Raw genomic sequence first — 27,749 nt, 5'->3', positions numbered from 1 at the left:
GTTTAGCATGATCCAAAACATAACAGTTCCTATGTTCATGGACAGGCTACCAAAGGCGACGTTATATTCCTCTTGGTCCTCGATACGGAAAATTCCTGCCCCATAGGACTCATGCAAAAACTCATAAGTGTAGACATACATATTATCTACCCAATAGCACCATGGGTCTTGTATTTCAGCGGGCATAGCAAGTCCAAGAACAAATGCTAGCAAGAACCTGGTAATTTCCATTGGTTCATTATCAATGTTGATGGAGAACACTTGTTCACCATCTGGTCTTTCAAAGAAAATGCAGTTATCGTAAAAATAAGATGCTAGTGTTGGAGAATAAAGTGCATCGTCTTACCATAAAAGCGGCTCCCCAGACCAACGTATGTGATAAGCCTCAAAACCAAGCACCATAAGTAGTGCTTTGGAACAAATCCTCGAAAGACTGTTCGGTATCAATGTTGGAGATGTCATCTCAAAATTATGCTCTGGAATAGCTGCGAATGATCCGAAACTATCCGCGAAAACCGAAATTTTTCTGGTCCACGGAAGTCGGTGAAAAGCTCTCGAAGATTTGGAAATCCAGTGTTTTGAGCTGGTCGGCTCAGCTTAAAGCGCGGAGTCGCGCTCGACAAAAAAATCTGAAAAAAAATTGCAGAGGCGAGTCGCCCCTCTAGAAGCGTAAGTCTTTCGGAGTTCTTGAAACTTCGAGAAAATGAGACGAAACGTGAGAATCGTGGGAGTGAAAGGTGAGTGATGGAGGTTAGGTGTAGTGTGAGTTGTGAGTGTAGAATGTAGGAAGTTTATATAGGTTTTAAGTTGCTAAAACGGATCGGGAAGTTGCCAAAAGGTTTTTACGGCAGTTTCCGGAAATACCAAAATTTCCAAACCCGAAAACGGAAACAACTCATTTTCTTGATTCTAAAACAAACCTAGTATCTTTTAGGTTGAATTTATGATAGAATCTACCTATTTAATCGATATTTCATCCTACAATGATACTTATTCATAGATATGCCTAAACGGCCATATTTTCACCTTGACTCCGCAATAAATTCTAAGACGAGGGTCATATAAAAATAATGCTTGAATAGATAAAACCACCCCCAAACAATTTGGGAAGGTGGGATCAATAGTAAATAACCACGCATAATGAAAATAACCGTATTATATTAAAATTTTCATTCGAAGTACATTTCACTACAAAATTCAAATTACGGAAATAAAACTTACATTAAAATAAATGGCAATAATGAAACTACAAATAGAAATAGAAATATCAAACGATACTATCTCTAACCACTCCTGTACTGGTACCGGAGGGCACACGGTCCGGAGATGGCTCCTGAGCTCCCGATGGGCCAGCACCATTCATCCTTCGGCGTCGATGCTCGTGCCTCGATGGTGTGTCCTCAGAAGGAGAATCCCCGTGAGGTGGGAATTGTGCAAGCATGTCGGTCCGGAATTGGCGCTGAGCTTCTAGCTCGGCCCTCATCTGTTCCCACCTCTCATCCTCTCTCTGGGTACGGATCTCAAAGTTATGATGGATAGTTGCCTGTCGAGTCCGGAGGTCTTCGCGAGATAGTGTTGAGCTGAACGCGATGCCACGATGAATTACGGCCATGCGTTACGCATCCGACCAACACCTCTCCGGGGCATCCGCGTCAAAACAAGTCAAGTCCTCCTCATCCTCCGGGCATTCTGATTTCCCCATCCTCCTCGGCATTCTCGTTTCCACCATCCTCCTCGTCCTCTACCCTATCCTCGGGCAACCTCCAAACTTGTTGGATACACTCCTTATAGATCGCGAGGATTTCGTGTAGGGTGATGTAAGACCTATCGACGCTTTGAAATGCTCTCAACTTCAAAGATGATCTTGGTTATCAACATAGGGAGAGGTGCAATGAGACTTCCCTACTCCCCTAATCATGCTAAGCAAAACTCCAAGATACTGAGAACTTCGTACTTCTGCTCACGGAGTATCCATAAAATGTGGAGGCAGTTCAGGGCTGATGTCGCCGACCTTCTCCTTCCCAAGGCGTTCCGGACCAATCCATCGAGCCGCGGCCAACCGGTTGGTTCTTAGGATGCTGGCGAACACAATCGCGATCTCGCATTGTAGTTCCCTTTGGTAACTGTCACGTTCATCAATGGCTCTACCCCATTATATTGGGACTCCTGCAACGTGACATCGAGATGGATTCTAGGCGGAATGCCTAGAATCTCGACCAACAACCCAAGAGTCACTTCCTTCCTCCTCTTACGCCACCATAACAAAATCCTAGTCCCCTCCAACTCCCCCGTATTGTAAAACCGTCGGACTAAGTCTTCGTGGTAATAGGCTTCAGTCGAGTACCACAAGCTATTCCAGTCTCTACTGATCATTTCGTCACCGTAAAACGACGCGAAGTGGTTGCCGATAAAAAGCTTGTTCCGGTAAAATTCGGGCGTTGTTGAGCCATTGAAAGTTTGAATACGGTTTGAGGTTTGTAGAAGGTAGGGGAAGCAATGAGGACACCTCACTAAAAAGAACGATGGTGGTGGTGGTGGTGTGGTGGCAGCACCAATTTTTTTTTTTTTTGATTTTCCGGTGGTTTTGTTGATGTAAATTGGTGGAGGTTGTGGGGCGGGTTGGAGTTGGAGTTGATTGGGTTGGTCTTGGATTGTGGGGTGGAATTAGGTTTTGTTTTAATTTATTTTTTGGTCGGGTTTGAAGCTTTGTTAATAGCGGTTTGTGGAAAAAAAAATGATGAACCCGATGGTGAAGGTAAGGGCACGGAAAGGCTGCCGGTGGCTGGTGGGGCCCAAGCCCAATTCGAAATTTGTGAATTTTTCGATTTTTCGCGAAACTTCAAATCAAAATTGCCACTTCGTTACCGGTCCGATTTTTGCGAATGAGATATGGAAATGATCAGGAGAGAATTTCCAATCCAATGATCCATAAAACACTCTATTCCGACCGTGGATGACATATAAGATAGTGGAAAATGCCTCGAAGTGCGTGCATGACGTACGTTATGCGAACGACTGAACTCTAAATTTATAGATTATGTCAACCCGAATCGGAATATAATTAAACGGCCTAAGCAATTCTAATGGGACATAAAACATTTTAGGACGGAAACACGAACACCCCACCCCCAAACAAATTTTTTTACAACAAAGTTTCGAAAATTTGTTTTTTAACAGTGGGTCTTTTAAAGTCAGATTCCCGAGACTTCCTAGATTACTATGTTTATTATTTAATATATTTTTTTCTTTTATAAGGAAAAACAATGAGCAAGAAAGACATAATTCACCCCATAGAGAAACATGACTCAAAATCCGAGAAAAACATGCAAGAGTGGAAAACGTGAATTATGTTAATCGTGGACTTAGGATCCGGTACTTACAGCCACACACTCCTAAGGGAGGGCCCGGTTACCTTAATGGTGCACTCACCAATATATGGAAATGAAAGGAAATGCTCCAAACACAAAAGTTGAGTCGTTTATAGTCAGATACTCGAGACTTTATCTAAACATATGCATGAACATGCAGTTTATCATATATCAACAGCCGAAATAGTTGTGGATCATTCCATAAATAAATATCACAGAAAACATATCCAAACACAATCAAGTACCAAGATTTCCTATGACGAACCTAGTGAATTGAAAGCGAAAGTCGGATAACCCTATTACGTAACCTAGCATGCACCTTCTTTTTCATTTTGAACGAGTGGGTGTTCTAGTAAATAAGTGTGGAAAAGTGAATGGTTGTGGAGAATATGGTGGATATGGATAAGTTGTAGAAGGACAGAATGTAACCAATAAGGATGTGGTTTTAGCACAAAACTCATTCATGGTGTGTGTAGGGACTTTGTTTCAAGTCTGAAAATGAAGGTGTCAAAACGCTTTTGTCTTACGAAGTATTTGTTTACTAGGTGGATTTAAAACTTATGAAGCACGTAAGAAATAAAAGGATCGAGTGCAAACTTCGAGATTTCTTTGAAAGGGTGGAAGGAGGGAAGTCGAGGTGGATGTTGTGCAAAAGTAGTTCTTGATAGGGTGAATCATCACCGCTCTAAGAAACTCATCGAATTGCTCATCTAGATTGGTCATATCCTCGTTACTATGATAGTCCTCTACATCTTTGAGAAAGTCATCTATCTCATCCTCATCCGTAATATGTGTATCGACTAGTGTAGGGATGGAAATATTGAGTCCTGAACTTCCAAAGGAAAGAAATTTGGGCATATGATTATCGGGGAATGTGTTGTTGAAACAATCTCGAGCAAAGCTGCCGATCATGCTAACCTCTCCATCCATGTAGGCGAATCGGGTAACTGTGTCTCTTTGTTTTAAAAACATTGACTTCAATGACAAGATGGCCAAAAGACATGGACATTGAACTATCGCGGCAATTAATGAGCGCATTGGCGGTTGCCGAGGAAAGGGCGCCCTAAGATGATCGGGACCGAGTCGTTAACGACTTACGTGATCGAGGATGACAAAATCAGCGGGATAGTAGAAATCCTAAATTTTACCGGCACATTTTCGACCACACCCTTAGGATACTTAATAGACCGATCGACTAATTGCAATGTCATTTTAGTGGGTTGCATCTCGTCTAGACCTATTTGTCTATACAAATAAAAAAGGGAGTAAGTTAACACTAGCCCCCGTGTCTAATAACGCGGTCGTCGTATAAGAATCTCCTAAGGTGCATTGTCTGATCTAATTCCGGGTCCTTGTATACTTAACAATTCCATTATGTTCGGATAGAGTTGAGAATTGTTCCGTTAAAAAGGCGTCTTTTGGTATATTGGTCTTACGCCTAGTAGTACACAATTCCTTAAGAAACTTAGCATGGTGTGGTAGCTTTTTAATAGCTTCGAGGAAGGGAAGGTTTATAGTTAGATTCTTGAAAACGCGTCCCTAATCTCCTCATAATTAGTATCCCTAGTTAACACGGCTAATTTTTGTGGAAACGGGTGGTTTCGTCTATATTTAGCAATGGTATCACCCTGGATGTTTAACCGTGGCTTTCTGTTTCTTTGGTTGTGTTGTTTATGGCGGGTACCTCTACGATTGGTAGGCTCTTGGTTTCTATTTCGGTATCTAGTAAAATAGCGGTGTAGGGAGACTCTTGGTGGGGGTAACTATAGGCATAGTTACTTTGTTATCAACCACTCTTAAGCGGAGAGTGGTGATGGCCTTTAGCTCACCTACATTTCGATATTCATTACTAGTATTATCGGTTACCTCAAAGGCTGTGTTTGTTATTTTAGGATTAGGTATTTCGTGACTGAAACACACCTTTGGGTTGGGCTTTATCTTGAGCCAATCTGTTGGGTTAAATTATTAACGGATTGTAGAAGGCCGTTGGTTAGATTGAGCCATGGTTTGGAAAAGTTTTGGCTCACTTGTATGAAGGTGTCAAGACGATCCGGTTGTGTGGGTGTAGTAGTCACGGGTGGTGTGGATCGAACTATTTCACGTGAATTATTTATGGGTGGATTTTGATAGTTATTATTTACCTAAACGATACCTCTATTAGCATTATAATTATTATAACTACCTTGACTTTGTGCTTGACCTTGTCGAGGTTGCACTTGGTTGTTATAATTATTAAAATTACCCCCACTCGCCCTTGTCGTGGTGGAGCTTGGTTAAAACTTTGTGTTGGCCTAACATATTGATTATTGTACCCTGGAGGTGTGACGTGTTGGTTATTTCTCCAACCGAAGTTGGGATTTTGTCTCCAAGGGGCGTTAGGTTCACTATTAATGGAACAAGCCTGTTCATAGGCTATAGGATAGTGGGAGTCGGGATGGTCAGGGCTCCAACAGAAACTACATGGATTTGAATTTACATTCATGACGGGGATAGGCTTTTGTTGAACCGAAATGGCCTCTACCTTTTTAGTGAGTGGTTCGATTAGAGTTTTAAGCTCGGGATCGTGTTTAATTTCAAACATACCGGCGGCCTTAACTGTATTAGAAGAACTAGCGGAGCGGTGGATATCATCACTACCCCCGCCTTATTTAAGCTTTTAGTTTGATCCTCTAAAAATTTATAAGCCTCCGGTGCTCCTTTGCTTAAGAAACTATCCCCATTCATTATGTCTAGGACTTCTTTATGGTGGTGTAGAAGTCCTTTGAAAAAGGCACGAACTAACGTGTCTTTAAGCTAAGTTATGATGTGGACACTCTATAAGGAGATCGGTGAAACGATTCCAAGCCTCCGAAAATGTTTCATGAGGATTTTGTCGAAAAGAAATGAATCTTGGAAAGCATCTCATCCGTCTTTTAGGGGTGGGTAAAATGTTCCATAAACAAAATGAACAAGTTTAGCCCACGAGTCCACGTAATTAGGCGCTTGGGCGTTAACCAAGACGCCGCCTTTATCGGCTAAGGTGAAAGGGAATACCACGAGTTTAATTTGTTCCGCACCAACCGTAGGATGGTGGAATGTTGTTAGGACTTGTTCAATCCCACGCGATTAATGCCGATAAGGTTTTTCATGGTCTAATCCATGAAAAACGGGTAACAAATTAAAATATTTGGGGATTCAAAATCCCCCAATCGGGTCCGCTAGAAACGATGCAAGATTTGGGGCTATCGCCAAGGCTTTGTAGAAGTCGAGAGAGAGGAGTCTCTTCTTCGTCGGGCATTGTGTCAGGTGATGTGTGTGAAATAGTAGCTAGAGGTGTAGTGGGTGGTATACTAGATAGACTTGTTTGTTGACGTTGTTGGGTAATTACGTTCGGTGTTTTTGTTCGGCCAGACCTTAATCTCATACAAGGCTAAAACCAAACTTAGCTAAACACATCAACACTCCAAACAAATCTGATATACTAGTATAAACCTCTAACAGAAGATGCGAGGTGTGGAAGAAAAGAATACCTGATTGCGTCCTTGCTTCGCTTATGAATAGCGTCTTGTTTACGCGTGTTCAGTGTATATAACAAGTTAGAACACTGAAAAATTTGAAATATCAAAGTTCGAATCAAAACTGTAGAATTTCTGAAAAATATATCTTAGCGCGCTAGTCGCTTCGCGCCAAGCGCTGGTCGCTGTGTTCCAGCTATAGAGCAAAAAGCGCCCTTATAGGCCGATCATCTTCGCGAGTGTAATTTTGTCGCGGAATTTTTCAACGATGAAACGGAAAACCACAGTATGAATCAAACAAGGGTGGGTGGGTGAAATGGGACTTTAAGAAAAGTACTTACACTACGAAAACAATGCGAATGTGAAACTAAGATGGTAGCGGCGCCATTTGATAAATCATAAAATGAATAGTTTACCTACGAAATGAACGATGAAACTCAAAACGTAAGTAAACTAAAACTATCTTATGTGCCTATGTTTATCAAAGATTTCTACTCTCAATCCTATGAGATATAGTGGAGTAGAGTGATTCGTTCCACTCCTAGTCCTTCCGCATGTTAATGTTCTCTTCGTATAAGTACTCTTAACTCTAAAGTCTAATGAGAGATTTACGAAGTGGAAACTAGACTACGATACAACTACCCACAAGATGCAACTAGTCGATTATCAGAACAACTATGGGAATGCTACGTTGATTCTATGATAAGGAGTTAGAGGGGGATTGATTCCACCTTAACTCGACTTAATCCTACTAACGACGAATCGTCAATCCGAATTGAATCCTTCCAGAACAATATGGTTACTCCTAATCCCTAATTACACATGGCATTCCTACTAATTCATAACTAGCATGTGAACGATTAAACCCATTCTCATGGTGAACTAATCGTTTCTAGAGTGGAAAGGAATTTACTTACGACTCTCACGATAATCGAATCAAGCTTTCATCAAGGCTTCTCAACCCCCTCTAATGGAGATTTAGCCGAGAATCATTACGCAATCATTTCTGATTAAATTAAAACTAAACATAATATAAAGAATTGAAATTTACTAATCTAATTTAAACAATAATTAAAATCTAATTAATAACTAAGAATTGAATAACAAGTAATAAATGAAATCAGATCTAACACAAATGTAACTGACAAGAATCGAAATTGACAAAATAACTATTTTATTTATCTAATCAATCAAGAACAATGATTCAAAGACTTAATCTAAAACAATAATTGAAAATGGAACTAAAACTTAATTACTCTACTGAAAACTAGATTTAGAATTATCTATATTGTTTTAGGTCTAACTAGCTACCTTAACTATCTACCCTATCTACCATTAACCAAGAGTGAAGCTTTGGTTTTTATACATTCAGATCCAAAAATCGTGCATGGGCTTGGAGCCATGTTTTGGGCCAGAGAATCAGGCCCAAAACCCAATTCTTTCAGTCCAAAAAGGCCTCTTCAGCTACAGTTGGCTTCAACAGACTTTTTGTCCACTTCTGCTCCTCTGATTGGGTCAAGGCTTGGACCATTAGAAAGCTCTTTCCGAGCCGGTCGTTTTGACATAAGGTAGGCCCCATTATGAGGTATGAGTCCAAAGATATGGCCTTCGGAAGTTCTACTGACTTGTGTGCTGTTTCTGCCCGCGTCGACTTTTCAGCTTTTGATCGAGCTTTGTCTTCTTGAATCTTGGCCTTTAGTCACGGAACTCCTTAGTAACCGACCTTTGCTCCTTTATCTCACTAAAGTGGCACATTTCTGCACATAATGGACTTTGAAACCTGAAATACATAAAAACACGTAATCAGTGTTAACTCTTAATTATTACTCACATAATTGGTCTAAAAGTATGACTGTTACAGGGTTAAAACTACAGTTTTGGGCTCTTATCACTGTCCTTGGTTCGTTCATTCTTTAATGGACTTTCTGATCATCAAAAAGAAACTCTTGATATAATGAACGGAGGTTGCTTCATGGACAAAGGAGCTACGGAAGCACATACTTTTCTAGAAAAACAAGCAAAAAAAGGTACACATTGGGGTAACACTGATTCTTCTAGGTCATCTAAGGATACTGTTGATAAGCACCCAAAACTATATTATAAAAACCTGTAGAGACATAACATTTCGGTCAATTTTGTGCTTAATAATAATGAAATAATCGCATCTTCGTGTTTTTTGCAGGTTGAAGCAACTAATGTAAAAATTATGATAAAGCCAACATTTAAGCACGGAATAGGGAGTATACACATGCCTTTCGATTAAGCCCATATGAAGCCCAACAAATCCGGACTAAAGCCCAAAGACTCAAATAGTACAGAATCCAGTCAGAAATGGGATTACGTGCACAAAAGCGTCAAACTTCCGAAGCTCATATCTCTTGAACCAGGACTCCGAATGCGATGAGTGAGCTACTCCGACGATCAGTGCGACGAACTCTACACATAGGCAGGAAGTTGTAAAAATGTCAAAAGACCGGACTGCCACTGGACACTGCACGTGGACCCACTAGGCGGGCCCATAATATTTGATGAGTCATCATGCAAGTCAAGACAAAGGTGCAAATAATTGGTGCAAATTTGACACCTTGCATGAAGTTAATGAGTTGGTTGGATTTAGGTGATGTTTATCTAAAAAAATGAAAGGTGTCAAATGGGGGTTAGTTGTGGATAAGTGAAAAATAAATGAGAGGAGAGTGTTTCACGTAGGAGAAGAGAAAAAGGCTCTCTTATGTAAAGGGGGGCTGATTTTGGGAGTTGGCTAGTTTTTACTTCCTTGACTTTTACTTTTCATTTACATCCATGTCTTTACTTTTAGTTTTTAGTTTTTAGTTTTAAGAAAAAAAGCTTGTAACTTGTTAATGGAGGACTACACCTTCTAGTTCTTGAATAAAAACTTTTGTTTTCCTTAGGTAATTAGTTGGCTTTGTATTCATTTCTTCTTTCTATCTCTTTTTACTTATCTTACTTGTAGTTTTAATCAAATCCTAGGATCATATCTAAAACTCTCCCAAGGGGAGGGTTAATGATGCTCATGTGAGGATCATGCTACAAATTTAGGATTCCAAAATCACTACTTAAAATACTTAGGTTCTATTTTTCATCCTGTCCCAAAATGACAGAGATTGACAAATATCTGATCAACTGTTGTAAAGTAGAACTAGGAGTTGGAATGATATTTCAGAGATGAAATATCATTTCAATTCCACATGCTAGCATGATATGTCTAGAGATAGGTATATTATGTTAGGGATTTGAGATGGTAGTGACCTATTTCTAAAAGACTTGTAGCTAGGCCTTGCATGAGTAGGATTAATCCTTCCCTATCTTTCTCTCTCTTTCATTTAACTACAAAACAAACTTACAAATTTTAGATAACTTGTGTTAAAAAAAAATCTATCTATCAAATCCTTCTCACTTAGTTCTCCAAGGTGTAGATTTCAGTTGTGATCATTTAGATTCTTGTCTTAGAAGTTGGAACGAAATCCCTACTTGAACTAGATTGGCATTCTAAAAGAAAAACAGTGAGTAAGGAATTATTGAGTTTTAGCATGTAGTAAGTAAATTTCTAAAAACACTGAAAAGTGCTAAGATCAAATGGCGCCGCTGCCATTCTAAAGACCCAAGGACCTGTGCTTGCAAACTGGAATTGCTCCAAGGGGAAACCCCCACGCTCATCCTTCCATATATCTCTTTTTCTTATGTTTTCTTCATTTTTTTTTTAAAATTTCCCGCATTTTTGCTACTGATAAACATTCCGGTTTTGGTTGTACTGACAGGTTCCAAATGCTAAGACCTGGAAACTAGGTTACAACAATCACTAAGCTTACTGTGAAACATTTGGTCTGTTGTGCACATTTCTTTTATTTGGTGGACTTGCGGGAAGCTTGCAGAGAAGATCGTGCACGCTACACGGTACGCCTAACACTTATCACGCACGCAGCTCGATTATTCTATCCATCTTCTATTATTGAGATATGATCATAAATTTTGAAATTATGTGTAGGTCTAACTACCCTGTGAAACTTTCCTCCGTATTTTCTATCATTTTAAGACCTCATTAATTGTTTTTGGACACCTGACATGAAAAGACATACTATGGATACCCATAGTTGCTGTACATAATTAGGGATACCAACATCACATGTTTCACTTGTAAGTCGAGATCTAGATGCACTTGGCATCCTGATTCGTACCAGATCCTATATTTGCTATAAATCTCTTCCTTTCAGCCATTCTCATTTCACGGTTTCTACACTATCCTTCCATCAATTATCCTTCCAAATAGATCAACCAAGAAAGATAGTACCCGAGAAGAACTACCTGAATTTTTTTTGATGATGGCCGATTTTCTCCTTTTATGACACGTAAATTGTGCGCCGAGGATGGATGCCTCTTCTATATCATGCGATGCGACCTATTCCGAGATTTGGTCTTGATGTTCTACCAATTTAGCGGACCTGAAAATGGAAAATTCTGTTTCCATGCCTATGGACAACGCTTTGAATTAACTAAGGAAATTATCTCCGATATACTTCAAATTCCAATGAATGACTTTCGGGGTTCGATCTTTCAGAGTCCCCATTTAATTCCGTCAAAAGTTACTACGGCTACCGTATCTCATGGCGAAGTCGGAAATAAAAATCACTGTTCTTCAACGCTTTTGAAACAAATCAACGAAATGCTCCATCCACCGGGACACACAATATGGTGGGTACATCACACCAATTTGAAGTCACCAAGCCTCAACTACACCTACTTTGGATTATGCGAGAATCAAAGAGATGATTTTTGTATAATCCAACACCTCCGAACGCAATCACCGGAAGAACAAAAAGGGTTAGCACCTCGCCTACTTTAGTCGCAAAAATTATGATCGTTGGGGTTATCCAAATAGTTTCTCGAAATACCTCTTCAAAGAGCATTTGTTACTATACTTCACAAAGACTGTGCCGTGGTTCTTGGACGCCAGATGCTCTGTCAGATGAAATGGATGGCCAAAACTCAAACTCTGCACATTTCTTTGATGAAAATGCCATGCAGAACATTTTAATCCCATGGAAGGTATTCAATTTCTTCATCAAGGAATGAGGGAACTACTACGCACGCCGAAATCATCATCAAAAGTCTTATGGATTTCCAAGAACGCGTCAAGCGATGCATGATGTTGATCAAGAGGCAATATTGGAAACTCACTCCGGTCATTAGAAAATCACACTCTTCTAATAGAGAATCAAACTACGATCTCTCGCAACCGTGGGACCCTTCAAATCCAAATTTTAGCCAACAAATTGATGAACTGAGCGGTGTTGTCCACGATCTGCATTCCTATCACCATCCTTATCATCATTCTGAACCATGAAAAAAAAAAAAAAAGGGGGGGGGGGGGGGGGTTTGCATTCTGTTTTTACAAAACTCAACTTTCCCCAAAATAAATAAAATAAAATTATTATTATTATTAAGTGTTTAGTGGCGGTGCTCCTTTAATTAAAATTTTTGTTATCTTTGTATCTTCTTTTGTAAGAAATGCCTACTAGGATTGTCATATTTCAAGTTGTGATAATAACAATTTTAACGTGTTCTTTTAAACTTGATTACGTGAGATTTTATCTTCTTGCATACTCATTCCTCCATCCAAATCAAATTTTTCTTGGACATATTTCTTCTCATATCTTTCCCCATCATTCCACTCCATCAAACATGGCATCTTCATCGAACGTAGCATCTTCATCAAACAGACACCTCCTAAACTCATCCTCGAAAGCAATCATTTCAGGCCATGATGGATTCCAATACTTATGGACTTCATTTCGTGGATTGCATTACTAACATCGGGTGGTCTTCCCTTGTTATTCACCCCCGACCAAACTTATTTTCCAAGTGTGGCGCCTACTTTTATGCTAATATGGAAGATACACCAAAGAATCAACGCCGCTCATGGCTTTTTTCTTAGACGGATTCACAATCAAAGTTGGTGGCACAAACCATGTCTTTTCAGAGGCAACACTTGCCCTGACTTTAGATCTTCCATATCACGAGCCGGCAACAACATGGCCATACATTTATCACAACTCTACTCGTTCCTTTTCATGGCCTGCTTTTCGCGCAGCATATGGTGACGGTCTTGAAATTAAAGATGAAGGAACCAAACTTGGAACATCACCATTCCCTTAGCCAGCATGACCATGAACATGGGAAATGCGATGTTGTTTGTCCTTCTTAACATCATGGGAGATTGGCATTTTTCTATCGCCAATGATGTTGCATGTGTAGTCTTCAATGCGCTTGCTCGAGGTCATACATTCTTAAACTGTGTTATCTCCAATTTGAAATGAGCTCGTACTTTTCAGGATCAGTATATACTTTTACCTGTAACTGTTTGCCGAATTATGAAGACACATTTCCCACAGTTTTCAGCTACTTTTCATGACTGGGTCAAAGTAGATTCTATGTGCCCAGCAAACAAGATAATTCGTTCATTAAGGTTTAGGCAATGGAAACGTCCTGCATGATACTTGAGACATGTTCGTTGTTATCCAAATGATGATAAGATGATGAAACATTTGAATGAATCTGGTGAACAAGAATGGGCCACCATTTGGGAATACGTTATCTTTTGGCGCGATACTAAGGAAATGCATTTCACTGAAGAAGATGCCAGACCTTCACCACATCCTGGATGGTAAACTTGAGTAGGGAATTGTACATATATCTAACTGTATATAGTTGTATATAGTGTGCTACTATTTTTCATTTTTTTTTGTATAATATATTATGTTACCATAACTTTCTATTCCAGCAATCCAGCTCTAATTTTGTTCATGGTTATTAGGTAATTCCTTTCTTTATCTATTTCTATTTCGAAGACTAATCATCACTCTGTTTGGGAGTGATTTAAAAAAAAATATATTATTATTATTAGGCAACTTGTAGTCTGTATATAGTTTCTATTTTCTTGTTAGTAAATGTAATTAGTGACAAGGTCTTGTTTCTTTTTCAATGATGAAAATTATCTAAAAGTCTCACATTAGCATTCGAATTATGATTCGTTTTTAAGAAACTTAAGCTAATACGTACGCAATAGTTTTTACATCTTTTCATGAGTATTCATGCACTGAGTATCATTGAATGTACATGACAGTAAGTTTCTGGAACCCACGGTTAGTCTACTTAAACTATCAATCCTATGAGAATCTAACCAAAAGCCTTGATATGAGTGATTTGTGAGTAATGACACAGAGGAGTAGTTTTTCCGAATAGAGAAAATCACGCATCGACTTACTTGATCACCATCCGAACCCTAGGCGAGAATTTAGGCATTCTTTGGATCGACATAGCTATAAATTATTACCTGTTACAAATTTTACCGCTAGTCACTCCACTGAACCTTTCATCAAACCTTTCACTTTCACCAAAAATTCCTTACCAATATATTAACCCCAAATAAAAGAACCTACCTAAGTGATGAGTATGAGAAATAGGATGAAATGTAGAAAAATAAAAGAAGACTTGTTCAAAATAAAAGTTAGTTACCTGCTTTAAAAAAATAAAAAAATAAACAGAATCATGTTTCTTAAGCCTTGAAAAAAAAAATGAATGAAATAAGTACAAAGGCTTAAGAGCAAAGTAGGAAAACTCAGGTAGGAGCAGGAAAAGAAAACAATGATTTCTCGAGTGTAAATATCTTGAAGACCTTATTCTCTCATACTTATCATTTTTGATCTTCCACTTCCATTTCTTTCTACACTATCACCTAAGCCCCATAATACCTAATAAAGACCTCTAGCTCAATTAGGAGTAGGATGATGTGATAATAAGTAGTAGATGTGATTGATCGACCTCGGCTCCTCTGACTGTCATCGAGTATGTGAGGAAAAGTGTGCCCACTACACACTGGAGTTAACGAAACCTGAGTGGGAAAATTATGAGCGAATTTATGTTTCGACACATACATGTGAGAACCCATTTAGGTACGCTCTCCAAAGGATCCAGAAACAGCCATGCCTGTGCAATTCAATGTAAATTCATTGTATGCATGCTCATATGTAGATGTTTTAATTATTGAATGCATATTAACTTGAGTTTCAAAAGAATTAATCCTCATTCCCCGCTAAGGAGATGTATAGATATCTGAGATTAATTTAGGAAACAAGCTTTTGTTACTGAGTCGTTGTAGTATAAATGAAGTTTGTGAGTATCTTCTCTGGAAAACTCTCACGAGGCTATAACTCGTCCACTAGGGAATTCCTAGTGGTTTAAGGCCTTGTTGCATATGGTCCATGCAACCGCACTGCAAAACGAGACTTAGCTTAGAATGCACAGTTTTGGCCACTTATCTGTTTTAATGTCTCTTCTTTGCTTGAGGACAAACAAAATGCTGTTTAGGAGTGGTGTGATAAGCACCCAAAACTGTATTATAAAAACATGTAGAGACATAACATTTAGGTCAATTTTGTGCTTAATAATCATGAAATAATCGCATCTTCGTATTTTTTTGCAGGTTAGAACAACTAATGTAAAAATTATGATAAAGCCAACATTTAAGCACGGAATAGGGAGTATACACATGCCTTCCGATCAAGCCCATGTGAAGCCCAACAAATCCGGACTAAAGCCCAAAGACTCAAATAGTACAGAATCCAGTCAGAAACGGGATTATGTGCACAGAAGCGTCAAACTTCCGGCTCTCATATCTCTTGAACCGGGACTCGAATCGACGAGTGAGCTACTCCGACGATCGTCGCGATGAACTCTACGATAGGCAGGAAGTTGTAAAATGCCAAAAGACCGGACTGCCATCGGACCTTGACGTGGACCCACTAGGCGGGCCCATAAGATTTGATGAGTCATCATGCAAGTCAAGACAAAGGTGCAAATAATTGGTGCAAATTTGACGCCTTGCATGAAGTTAATGAGTTGGTTGGATTTAGGTGATGTTTATCTAAAAAAATGAAAGGTGTCAAATGGGGGTTAGTTGTGGATAAGTGAAAAATAAATGAGAGGAGAGTATTTCACGTAGGAGAAGAGAAAAAGGCTCTCTTATGTAAAGGGGGGCTGATTTTGGGAGTTGGCTAGCTTTTACTTCCTTGACTTTTACTTTTCATTTACTTCCATGTCTTTACTTTTAGTTTTTAGTTTTTAGTTTTAAGAAAAAAAAGCTTGTAACTTGTTAATGGAGGACTACACATTCTAGTTCTTGAATAAAAACTTCTGTTTTCCTTAGGTAATTAATTGGCTTTGTATTTATTTCTTCTTTCTATCTCTTTTTACTTATCTTACTTGTAGTTTTAATCAAATCCTAGGATCATGATCTAAAACTCTCCCAAGGGGAGGGTTAATGATGCTTATGTGAGGATCAGGCTACAAATTTAGGATTCCAAAATCACTACTTAAAATACTTAGGTTCTATTTTTCATCCTGTCCCAAAATGACAGAGATTGACAAATATCTGATCAACTGTTGTAAAGTAGAACTAGGAGTTGGAATGATATTTCAGAGATGAAATATCATTTCAATTCCACATGCTAGCATGATATGTCTAGAGATAGGTATATTATGTTAGGGATTTGAGATGGTAGTGACCTGTTTCTAAAAGACTTGTAGCTAGGCCTTGCATGAGTAGGATTAATCCTTCCCTATCTTTCTCTCTCTTTCATTTAACTACAAAACAAACTTACAAATTTTAGATAACTTGTGTTAAAAAAAAATCTATCTATCAAATCCTTCTCACTTAGTTCTCCAAGGTGTAGATTTCAGTTGTGATCATTTAGATTCTTGTCTTAGAAGTTGGAATGAAATCCCTACTCGAACTAGATTGGCATTCTAAAAGAAAAACAGTGAGTAAGGAATTATTGAGTTTTAGCACGTAGTAAATAAATTTCTAAAAACACTGGAAAGTGCTAAGATCAACTGTTACAAAAGCTATATCTATTTTTGAGGTAAAACCCGATCCCAAATTAAAAAATTTGATAGAATCCCTCACTAAAAAAGTAGATGCCCTTGCAGTTCAAGTAAACGATCAACTCCCAAAACAGGTCATGAACGTTGACACATCCCCATGTATTCTTTGTTTCAGTCCTGACCATCCTGATGCTTATTGTCCCTTGTTATATGCCTCCCCTTCTCAACCATCAGAGGAGGTATGTGCATTCAACATTCTTAATGCACCTTGGCGACAACATCCGAATTTCGCTTGGCGCCCACCTCCACCACAGATGCCTCCTCCAGGTTTCGCTAATCCACCTGTTCGACCACCCAACAACTTTATTCTATACCGCCAAGGAAATAATCAGCAATACCAACAAGGTCAATTTCAAAATAATTCCAATGCTAACTATCAAACCAACCGCAGCCTTGTTCCAGCCAATCCAAATCCCAGCTATAATCAACAACTTCTCAGCAATAATCGTGAACTAGTACTTGTTGCACAACCTGCGCCACTCATTACGGATAGGACAAGCGAGACTTTCTTAGGTTACTTGAACCAACAATCTCAAATTCTAACGTCTATCTAACAATCACTTCAACAATTGGCACAAGAAAAGAGTCAGAAAAGCGTGTTTCCTGGACAAGCAGTTCCAAACCCTAAGCCAGCAAACACTGCCTTTAAACTCACCAATGCACCTGGTATAAGTACTCCAAACCAAGGTGAGGTGCATGGAATCACTACTCTTCGATCTGGCAAAACTGTAGACAATCAAATACATATGCCAAATGATCAACCAAAGGTATCCGAAGGTTCCAATGAATCTATTTCCAATAATGAACCTACGGAGGATTCACCAAATCCAACAAAGTCAACATCTCATAAATTAGTAAACGGGCAAGCGGACCCCTATGCCAAATTTCGGAATAAGGCACCGTTTCCTACACGCTTGGCAAAGAATAAACCTGATGAGAATTTTGATGAAATTTGAGAAACTTTTCAAAATTTGACAATCAACTTACCTTTTCTCGATGCTCTAAAGCTATTACCCAAACATGCAAAATTTCTAAAGGATATGTGCACCACAAAAAGGAGAACTAATGTTCCTCAACAAGCGTTCCTCACCGAACAGTTTTCATCCATCACCGAACACAATGGTATAGTCAAATACAAGGACCCTGGTCGACCAACAGTTCCATGCACCTTAGGTGACAAATATACGACTACTATGCTACTAGACCTAGGAGCTAGTGTAAACTTACTTCCATATTACTTATTTAAACAACTAGGTCTTCATGAGCTTAAACCTACAACCATGACTCTACAGTTAGCTGATCGTTCCATTAAGTATCCAAAAGAAATTGTGGAAAATGTCCTTGTAAAAGTCCAAGACTTTTACTATCCTGTAGACTTTGTTATTTGGATACAGAAGTTGAATGTGATTCAATTCCTATCATCTTAGGACATCTGTTCCTAGCAACTGCTAATGCTCTCATTAACTGTAGGGATGGTTCTATGACCATGTCCTTCGGAAATCTTTCGGTTGAGGTGAATGTGTTCAAGTTGATGAAACAAATTTCAGAGCCTGACATTGATAGTGAGGCGAACAGGGTTGACAGCATTGCACAAGAGTATTTAACAAACTCTTTTCCTGAAGATGAAGTATACCAATTTCTTTCCTTTAGCGATTCTTTATTTAACAAACTTCAAGAGTATTTAACAAACTCCATGGAAGACGACTTTTCTCAAGAATCTTTATTGATGAACATCAATCTGTTTATCTATTGATACTTCGAGGACTAAGCATCATTCAGTTTGGGGGTGCTTTAAACCTGTAGCAAAAATTAGGCAAATTGTAGCATGTATATAGTTTTATTTTCTTGTTAATAATTGTACTTAGTGACAAAGTCTTCTTTTCTTTTCAATAATGAAAATTGTCTAGAAATCTCACATTATTATCCGAATTAGGATTTGTTTTTAAGAAACTTAAGATAATACGTACGCAATAGTTTTTACATCTTTTCATGAGTATTCATGCACTGAGTATCATTGATTGTACATAGCAGTAAGTTTCTGGAACCCACGGTTAGTTACTTAAACGATCAATCCTGTGAGAATCTAACAAAAAAACCTCGATATGTGTGATATGTGAGTAATGACATAGAGAAGTAGTTTTTCTGAATAGAGAAAATCACGCGTCTACTTACTTGATCACCATCCGAACCCTAGGCGAGAATTTAGGCCATCTTTGGATTGACATAGCCAAAAAATCATACCTGTTAAATTTTTTACCGCTAGTCAATCTACTGAACCTTTCATCAAACCTTTCAATTTCACCAAAAATCCCTTACCCATTTAGTAACCCTAAATAAATTAAACCTACCCAAATGAAGAGTATGAGAAATAGAATGAAATGTAGAAAAATAAAGAGAAAAACTTGTCCCAAATAAAAGTCAGTTACCTGCTTCTATTCAAAAAAAAAAAAAAAAAAAAAAAAAAATCATCAATATCCTGAGGCTTAAGAGCAAGGTTGGGAAACTCAGTTAGAAGCAGGAAAGAAAACAAGGATTTCTCTAGTGTAAATATCTTGAAGACCTTATTATCTCATACTCGTAAATTTTGATTATCCATTTCCATTTTCTTCTACACCATCACCTAAGCCCCATAATACATAATAAAGACATCTAGCTCAATTAGGAGTAGGAAGGTGTGAGAATAAGTAGTAGACGTGATTGATCAACTTTGGCTCCTTAGACTGTCATTGAGTATGTGAGGAAATGTGTGCCCACTGCACACTGGAGTTAGCAAAACCTAAGTGAAAAAATTATGAGTGAATTTGTGTTTCGACACATACCAAAGGATCCAGAAACGACCCTGCTTGTACATTTCAATGAAGAGTTCACTGTATGCATGATCATATGTAGATGTTTTAATTATTGAATGCATATTAACTTGAGTTTCAAAGAAATCAATCATTGTTCCCTGCTAAGGAGATGTATGGATATCTAAGATTAATTTAGGAAATGAGTTTTTGTCACTAAGTCGTTGTAGTATAAATGAAGTTTGTGAGTATCTTCTCTGGAAAACTCTCACGAGGCTATAACTCGTCAACTAGGAAATTCCTAGTGGTTTAAGGCCTTGTTACATATGGTCAATGCAACCGCACTCTGTGAAACGAGAATTAGTTGTGACTACACATTTTTGGCCACTTATTTGTTTTAATATCTCTTCTTTGCTTGAGGACAAGCAAAGTGCTGTTTGGGGGTAGTGTGATAAGCACCCAAAACTGTAATATTAAACCCCATTGAGACATAAATTTGGTTAATTATGTGTTTAATAATCATGAAATAAGTATATTTTCGTACTTTTGCAGATGAAATAAGTAAACATGAAAATATTGGTTCAACCTGCGTTAAAGCACGGGGGAACGATGTATATATGAATTCTTCCAAATCAGCCATGTGAAGCTAAACAAAGACGGGTCAAAGCCGGGGACTCAAACATGATAGAATCGAGTCAGAACGGGACTATGTAAAGGAAAATGTAAACTTTCAGAACTCATATCTCGTTAACCTAGACTCCGATTTCGACAAGTAAGCTGCCCAAATGATTAGCATGACTAGCTCTACTTTAGGCCAGAAATTGCAGAAATCGATGTCCGGACCCACCAATAGACATAGCACATGGACCCACTTTTTGGGCCCACAAGAAGAGATGAGTTATCAATCATGGAGCATGTCAAGACAAAAGTGCCAAATTATTGGTGCAAAGTTAACACCTTGCATGTAATTAATAAAATTAGGTGTTAATAGTGAAAAAAAGCAAGGTGTCACTTTGTTTTAATGTGGTGGATAAAAGTGAATTAAATGTGTGTGCGTGTTTTCACGTGGGATGAGGGGGAGAATTCTAGAAAGGAAGAATAAAACAAAACAAGGGGGATGCACTCCATTTACTCCCTTGACTTCTTTTCCTTTATCATGCATTATTTTTTTTTTAGCTCCTTAGTAGGAAAAGCAAGTTAGTTTTTAGTTTTAGTTTTAGTTTTGAGTTTTTTATGAAAAAAACTTGTAATAGTTTTAATGGTAGAACTTTTTGTGTTCTTGTTCTAAATGTAATCTAAACTTCTTAATGCAAGTGAGTTCTTTTATTATTCCTCCTCTTCTTCTTCTTTCTTATTTTACATGTCTATTTGCTTCTTTCATTTATATCCCTAGGATCATGAGCTAAAACCTTCTCTTTGTGGGGGGTTAATGATGCTCATGTGAGGGATAACCTTAGTGATGTGATTTTAGTAAGTTGTTTAGGAATAACAACTAGATCTACATCCTATCCCAACATGGTAGTTGGTGTAGAGTCTAGTTAGGAATCAAGGTGATGATCTTAGAGATAAGTCATTACTTTGGTTCTACATGCTAACAATATGATCTTAGAGACGAGTCATAGTGTTAGGGATCAAGTTAATCTTTATTAGGACTTGTCTATGAGTTCTAGGAAGATTAAGATGCAAGAACCTAAAATCATACAATAGAGGTTATCTTCACATGAGGAGAACTAACTCTCCACACCTATCTAGAAGTAAATTTGTATCTTTGTTTTAGTTGCATGTTTAGGTAACTTAAAGTTTTCAGTTTTTGCATTAAAAGAAACCAAGTAGTTAGTATCAATTAATCCATAGTTTAAACTTACTCACTAGTTTCCTAAAAGAGCAAAAACAACTTCTAAGTTGTCTTAGACTTAGGATGGTTCGAAATCCCTACTCAAAGCTATACACACGAATATCGTGAGTAAGGAAATATCTTTGTATTCGCACTTTGTCAAATTAGAGAATCAAATCTCTAACACTAGCAAAAGGTGAACATCAACTACACTTATGGAATGTGTCCATGGTAACGAGAGGTCTTTGGAATCAATAGCCAGGAATGAAAGGGAATCTGATTACCGCACAGAACATACTTCTCGCATTATGTCTAAGGATGCTTTCCTCCTCAAGCATGCATGTAAAGTTTATACCATTAGTGCTTTCAATAAATTCAAGAAACATTTAGAAAAGGCTAGCTAAGATGAAATATAGAATTGTTGGAGAAGAGATAGACATACATGGAACTGGAATTTATACGGTGAAGACAAGGGACATCAAGCAAACTTCAATTTGGAAAGTGACTTTTAATTGAGAAACCTTGGAGGGTGACTGTGAATGTAAGAATTTTCAGTTCGAAGGATTACTTTGTGCTCACATTTTAAAGTTTTTTCAGCATTATAACATCGAAGAGATTCTAGATCATTTTATTTTGAAACAGTGGATGCAAAAGGCAAACACATATAGAGCGGTGGTTGATGGTGGACTAGTGGCCGGTCATGAAAACCATGAGCCTTTAAGAGTTGCCCATTGTATCAAGGTTGCTACTCAATTAGCTTATGATGCATCGATCAGTGTTGAGACATATGCATATTTTATTCAAAAGATGAGTAAAATGTCTATTGGAGTTTTGGAGCTCAAGGAAACTATCAGCAAAACAGATACAATGAATAATGAAACACCTCCAGTTGAAGAGTCTATAGTTGATACCTCACAGGTAATTTATTTAGTTTGTTGTTTATCTTTACAATGATAAAAATCTTATTTTATTTTAACTCTTAAATCTTCCTTTCAGCTCTTGGTTTTAAATCCCAACATTTCTCAAACGAAGGGGAGGAAGAAGAAAGCGGAGATAATGAAAGGCCCCAGGGAGGAAGCCTTAGAGAATTCAGGAAGAATGTGTAAACGTTGTAATAAGATTGCTAAGCACAACTCCAAAAATTGTCTAGAAAAATTAAAAATAAGAGTGTGGAATGACATGCTTGTCGAGTGTGGAAGGACCGTTGGGTTCTTACACTTTTGTTTTTTTTGGGTGTTTATGTTTATTTTTTTGAATTGTTTGAATTTTAAATTGACTATATCCAGTTTTTTGGGAGCTTACAGTGTGGAAGGACCGTCATTTTAAACATGCCTCCACGAACACGAGGAGGATCAAGCACCCAAACCCGAAAAAGAAAATGTAATGAAGTGCCACCAATTCCCATTGCTGATGAACCCAATGAAGAAATCGCAAAATCAACAACTCAGTGGACTATGAACACTTAATGTTCATACTCTTGTTGGACTATGAACATTCAGTGTTCATACTCCTAGTGGACTATGAACACTAAATGTTCATACTCTTGTTAGACTATGAACATTCAGTGTTCATAGTTGATGCAATACATTTTGCCAATGATGTCAATGAAGTTGCCATATGATGTGTATGTCAATGAAGTTGACATACGTCAATGAACTGGAAAAGCGGGTAACAAAGTCGGAAAGACATGGACGTGCCCATATTTGATTGGAAATGTCAAAATAAGCATAACCCACAGCTTTGCAGTGGGCACCACCCTCTCGGGCCCTAAATCCATCGTTTAGGCCTTCAAAATCACGTTTTTGCCGTTTTAGGAAAGTTTTGTTTTTGCTATATCTTTTGATAGGAGAGTCTGTTTTCAATTTGGTCAATTGGGTTAATTTTATTTTGATTAGCAGTTTCTTAATATGTGGTTATCCTAAAACTTTCCATTTTTGGAAAATTTCAAGTTTTGTGGAAATTAGGGTATTTCGCCCTATATAAAGGCTGGTAATTTGTATTAAAGTTTTCAGTTTTGGTTTTGAGTTAATCATATTAAGAGTTACCACAATTGGACTATGAACAGTGATATTAAGAGTTAATCATATTATGAGCTATGAACATTCTTTGTTCATATCACAATTGGACTATAAACAGTGATTGTTCATAGTTCGGTAGCTATGGACACTCATTGTTCATAGCTATGAGCTATGAATAATGAGTGTTCATAGTCCATATTGTACGTACTATGAACAATCATTGTTCATAGTCCAATTGTAGTATGCACAAAGAATATTCATAGCTCATGACTATGAACATTGATTGTTCATAAGACGCATGCAAAGATGGACTATGAACACTCACTGTTCATAGTCCAATTGTGATATGAACAAAAAATGTTCATAGCTCATGACTGTGGTATGAACAAAGAAGGGTTAATTTGAGATACCCCCTTGTTTTGCAGTGAGAGGAGTGATTTTTCTCGTTAATAATATCATCTTTATTTTGTTTTGGTCAACGGTTGAGATTAGAGCATCTAATTTATTTTAGATCGACGGTCGAGATTAGATCTAACCATTTTGGTAGTCTTCCACACGTGCACAGCTTATACATTGTCGTATATAAACTTTCTCTGTTATATAGTGTTGTACACAGCTTATACATTGAGGTATGAACATTGATTATTCACACCAAATAGGTATGAACAATGAATGTTCATATGAACAATGAGTGTTCATAGCTCATATTGGGGTATGAACAGTGATTGTTCATACCCCAAATAAGAGAGGGTACAATGGTCATTTGACTTTCTATTCACAAAAAAAAAGAAATAGATCCACAAAAAAACCACGACCCCATTCTTCTTCCTCCTAACAAAAGCCATCTCTGCACAAAACTTCATAGTTGGGTATTGATTTGTGTATAATTCTTCAATTTGGAGATGGGTTTAATTTACCTTGGACTTATCCTCATAAATATGAAGTGGGTGATCCGGTTATCTGTTGAAGTGAATTCTTTGACTTCCATTGAATCATTGATAAAGAAATACCTTATATAGTTATGACACCTTTTTTTTATGTAAACCATTGGAAGGAATTAAAGATATGGTTGAGTGGAGAATCTTGGTGAGTTTTTGTATCTCTTTGATTCTATTGTTGAGCAGGAGGTAATCAATTTTCAAATGAGTTCTTCAAACTTGATTGAGTTGGGTTTCAAGGATTCAACTTTAATTATATGTTCCTTTTGATTCTTAAGATTTGATTATGGGTTAACCGGTTCCATTAAGTTTCCAGGCAGAGTTTTCATGAAAAAACATGGTGGTGGGTTTCTCTGAAAACTTGGTGGTGGGTGTCCTTGTAGTGAGGAGAGAGAAAGAGGATGAGGAAGAAGAAAGAGGAGTCAATTTTTACCCAATTTTCTAATCTAATTTGTGAAAGAAAAATAAAATTACTATTGTACCTTCTCATATTTGCTTTGTGAATTTAGCGCAAGATCTGGACGTTGGATCGGGTATAATCGAATGGACGTGATGAGCTGTTAAGATGGGTTGTCATTTTAAGCTGTCAAGGTAGCCATACCATATATATACATATATATATATATATATATATATATATATATATATATATATGGGCTACCTTGACAACTTTTAAAATGACAACCCATCTTAGAATTAAACCGATTTGGAGAGAACACCACACTAATTTAACACTAAAGCTATAACCAAATATTGGCCGATTTGGTGTTTGGTTTGGTGTTTTTTTGGTGTTTTCATCAGACTCTCCTGAAGTTGAAAAAACACCAAATTGTTGGAAATTTGGTGTTTGATGCTAGGTTGGTATCACTCCTAAAGATGCTCTAACTTAACATGTATTGAATCATTGAGAGAATGAGATAGAGATAATTTTTATTCATTGAGGTAAGTCTAAATAGGAGGAGGTTACCTTCATATACAACTAGGTAACCTCATTTCCAAGATAAAGGATTATCAGGATAAATACTAGATAGAGGGTTATCAGGATAAACACCAGATAGAGGACTATCAGGATAAACACAGATCAATAGTGAGCATCCATATAAGCCCACATATTTCATAACACTCCCCCTTGGATGTCCACCATTCTTGTGGAAATTATGGTGGATGCATCTTTTTGTGGCATTCTTTTGGATGCTCTATAACTATCCAATGACAGTTGCCTCATAAAAACCTTGCTAAGGAAAACCCAGTGGGAAAAACCCAAAGCGAAGGAAAAAGAGTACAACATTACTCAGAATCATTGTGACTTGCTTAATACTGCCTCATTAAAATCTTTACTAGGAAAATCCAGTGGGATAAAACCTAGATAAGGGAAAAGAGTACAGTGCATATGTCCTGGGACATATTCTTCAGGATGCTCCCCTTGTTCTATTACTCCCCCTGATAAAGACAAGTCTTTATATGGCTTGGTGGTGAACTCTGTGCATGCCGATCCTATATACAAGCTTTTGAAATGTATGCTTCGGTAGTGATTTAGTGAAGAGATCAGCAAGGTTGTCACTAGAACGAACTTGCTCGACCTTAATCTGCTTCTTCTTCTGAAGCTGATGAGTGTAAAAGAATTTTGGCGCAATGTGTTTTGTCATGTCTCCTTTTATAAATCCTTCTTGAATCTGGGCTATACAAGCTGCATTATCCTCATAAATAATGTTGGGAACACCTATTATAGAAGGTAATTGACAAGAACTACGAATATGCCCAATTAATAACCTTAGCCATACACATTCACGACTAGCTTCATGAAAAGCTAAAATTTCAGAGTGGTTAGAGGAAGTTGCCACTAAAGTTTGTTTAGTGCAATGCCAACAAATGTTAGCATTACCACTAAGAAATACATACCTGTTTGGGAGTGACCCTTCTGAGGGTCAGATAGATAACCAAAGACTGCATAGCCAACTAGATCATAGTCATTAGTGGAACCATAAGAATAAAATAGTTTCATACAAGTTATTCCATAAAAATATCTCAATATGTGTTTGACATCATTCCAGTGTCTAAGTGTATGTGCACAATTATATCTTGATAAGAAACTAATAGAAAATGCAATGTCTGATCTTGTGCACGTATTGTGCTAGATACATAAATACTTCCATATCACTCAAGTAGAGTAGTTTCAAGACCAAGAACTTCCTCATGTTCTATAAATACTTCCATATCACTTAAGTAGAGTAGTTTCAAGACCAAGAACTTCCTCATGTTCTTCCTTTAGTCGAAATGGATCCTTATCCAAATCCAAATTTCGCACAACCATGTGCTTTGTCCATTTCATTTCAAAAATCTATAGTCAGCAGTTTTCTCCAATTCCTTAGGAGTCCCAATCAAGTTTATACCAACCAAACTTGCTGCTACTATATTGAATCCAACCTCGGATTTTACTATAGGTCCACACCACGTTTTTCAAAGAGTTTAATTATGCTTGAATAGCAAATTCTAGATTGGCCAATCTTTCCTTTGTCGACAAAACACGTGGTTCATTTATTTTTCATCATTGTCTATAACAACCCCAATTTTTAAATAACATAAATTATATTATTTTAAATTGAAAATAACTATTATATTATGAAGTCTAGCTTGTTCTAGAATTTGTTTGGTTGTTGTTGATTTTTCAAAATTGTTTTTACTTGAATTGTTTGTTAGAACTTGTGTGGGTATTTTAGAATCATTTTTAGACTTGAAAACATTGTTAAAAGGTACTTATTCATATAGGTATGGACCTTGAGTGTTTTAGACCCATTTGAGGCCCATAGGTTAACTTAAACAGACTTAAAACATTGGATAAACAATACCTGCGAATTTCTTCTGTAAAAATCTCATTATTCAAAAACAAAACCCTAGCCTCCATTAAAAGGAATATTTTTTATTGAATGAAATAAAAAGAAGGGGATGAAGAAGAAAAGGGATAGGAGAAAAGGTAGCATATATGGGTATTCTTTTGCAAATTCAATTTCGGGTGAGTAGTCTAAACCTTATTTTCATATAATTGATTTATTACGATGGTTTAGATTAGTTATGTATTTAATTCTCTATAATGATATAGAACTTTGAGATCGAAATTATTTGTTTAATCAGAGACTTTCAGTATATTGAGTTACTGGCACCAAAAATTTAGCTTTGATATATATGTGTTGTTGTGTTCAGGAGTACTTGTATACGGTAGTGAGTAAACTATGTGTTTATTGATTAATTGGTAGTATTATATAGGCCTGCAACTATTTTGAATGATGTGAAATCATTGGATTCATGGTATAGGGTTTTGATTTTCAGAATTTCAGAACTATTCTTAGTAATTTAAGA

At 37.4% G+C, this 27,749-nt stretch overlaps 1 pseudogene; it reads left to right on the top strand.

The window, feature by feature from the left end:
• The first annotated feature begins 6,163 nt into the window (after positions 1–6,163).
• Positions 6,164–6,258, top strand: LOC147516722 (small nucleolar RNA R71; annotated as a pseudogene).
• Positions 6,259–27,749: the final 21,491 nt, after the last annotated feature.

Source organism: Coptis chinensis, chromosome 2, assembly GCF_015680905.1.
Source record: "Coptis chinensis isolate HL-2020 chromosome 2, ASM1568090v1, whole genome shotgun sequence".
NCBI lineage: Eukaryota > Viridiplantae > Streptophyta > Magnoliopsida > Ranunculales > Ranunculaceae > Coptis > Coptis chinensis.
The sequence above is the reverse complement of the archived record's forward strand: the minus strand, read 5'-3'. Positions and strand labels throughout refer to the sequence as shown.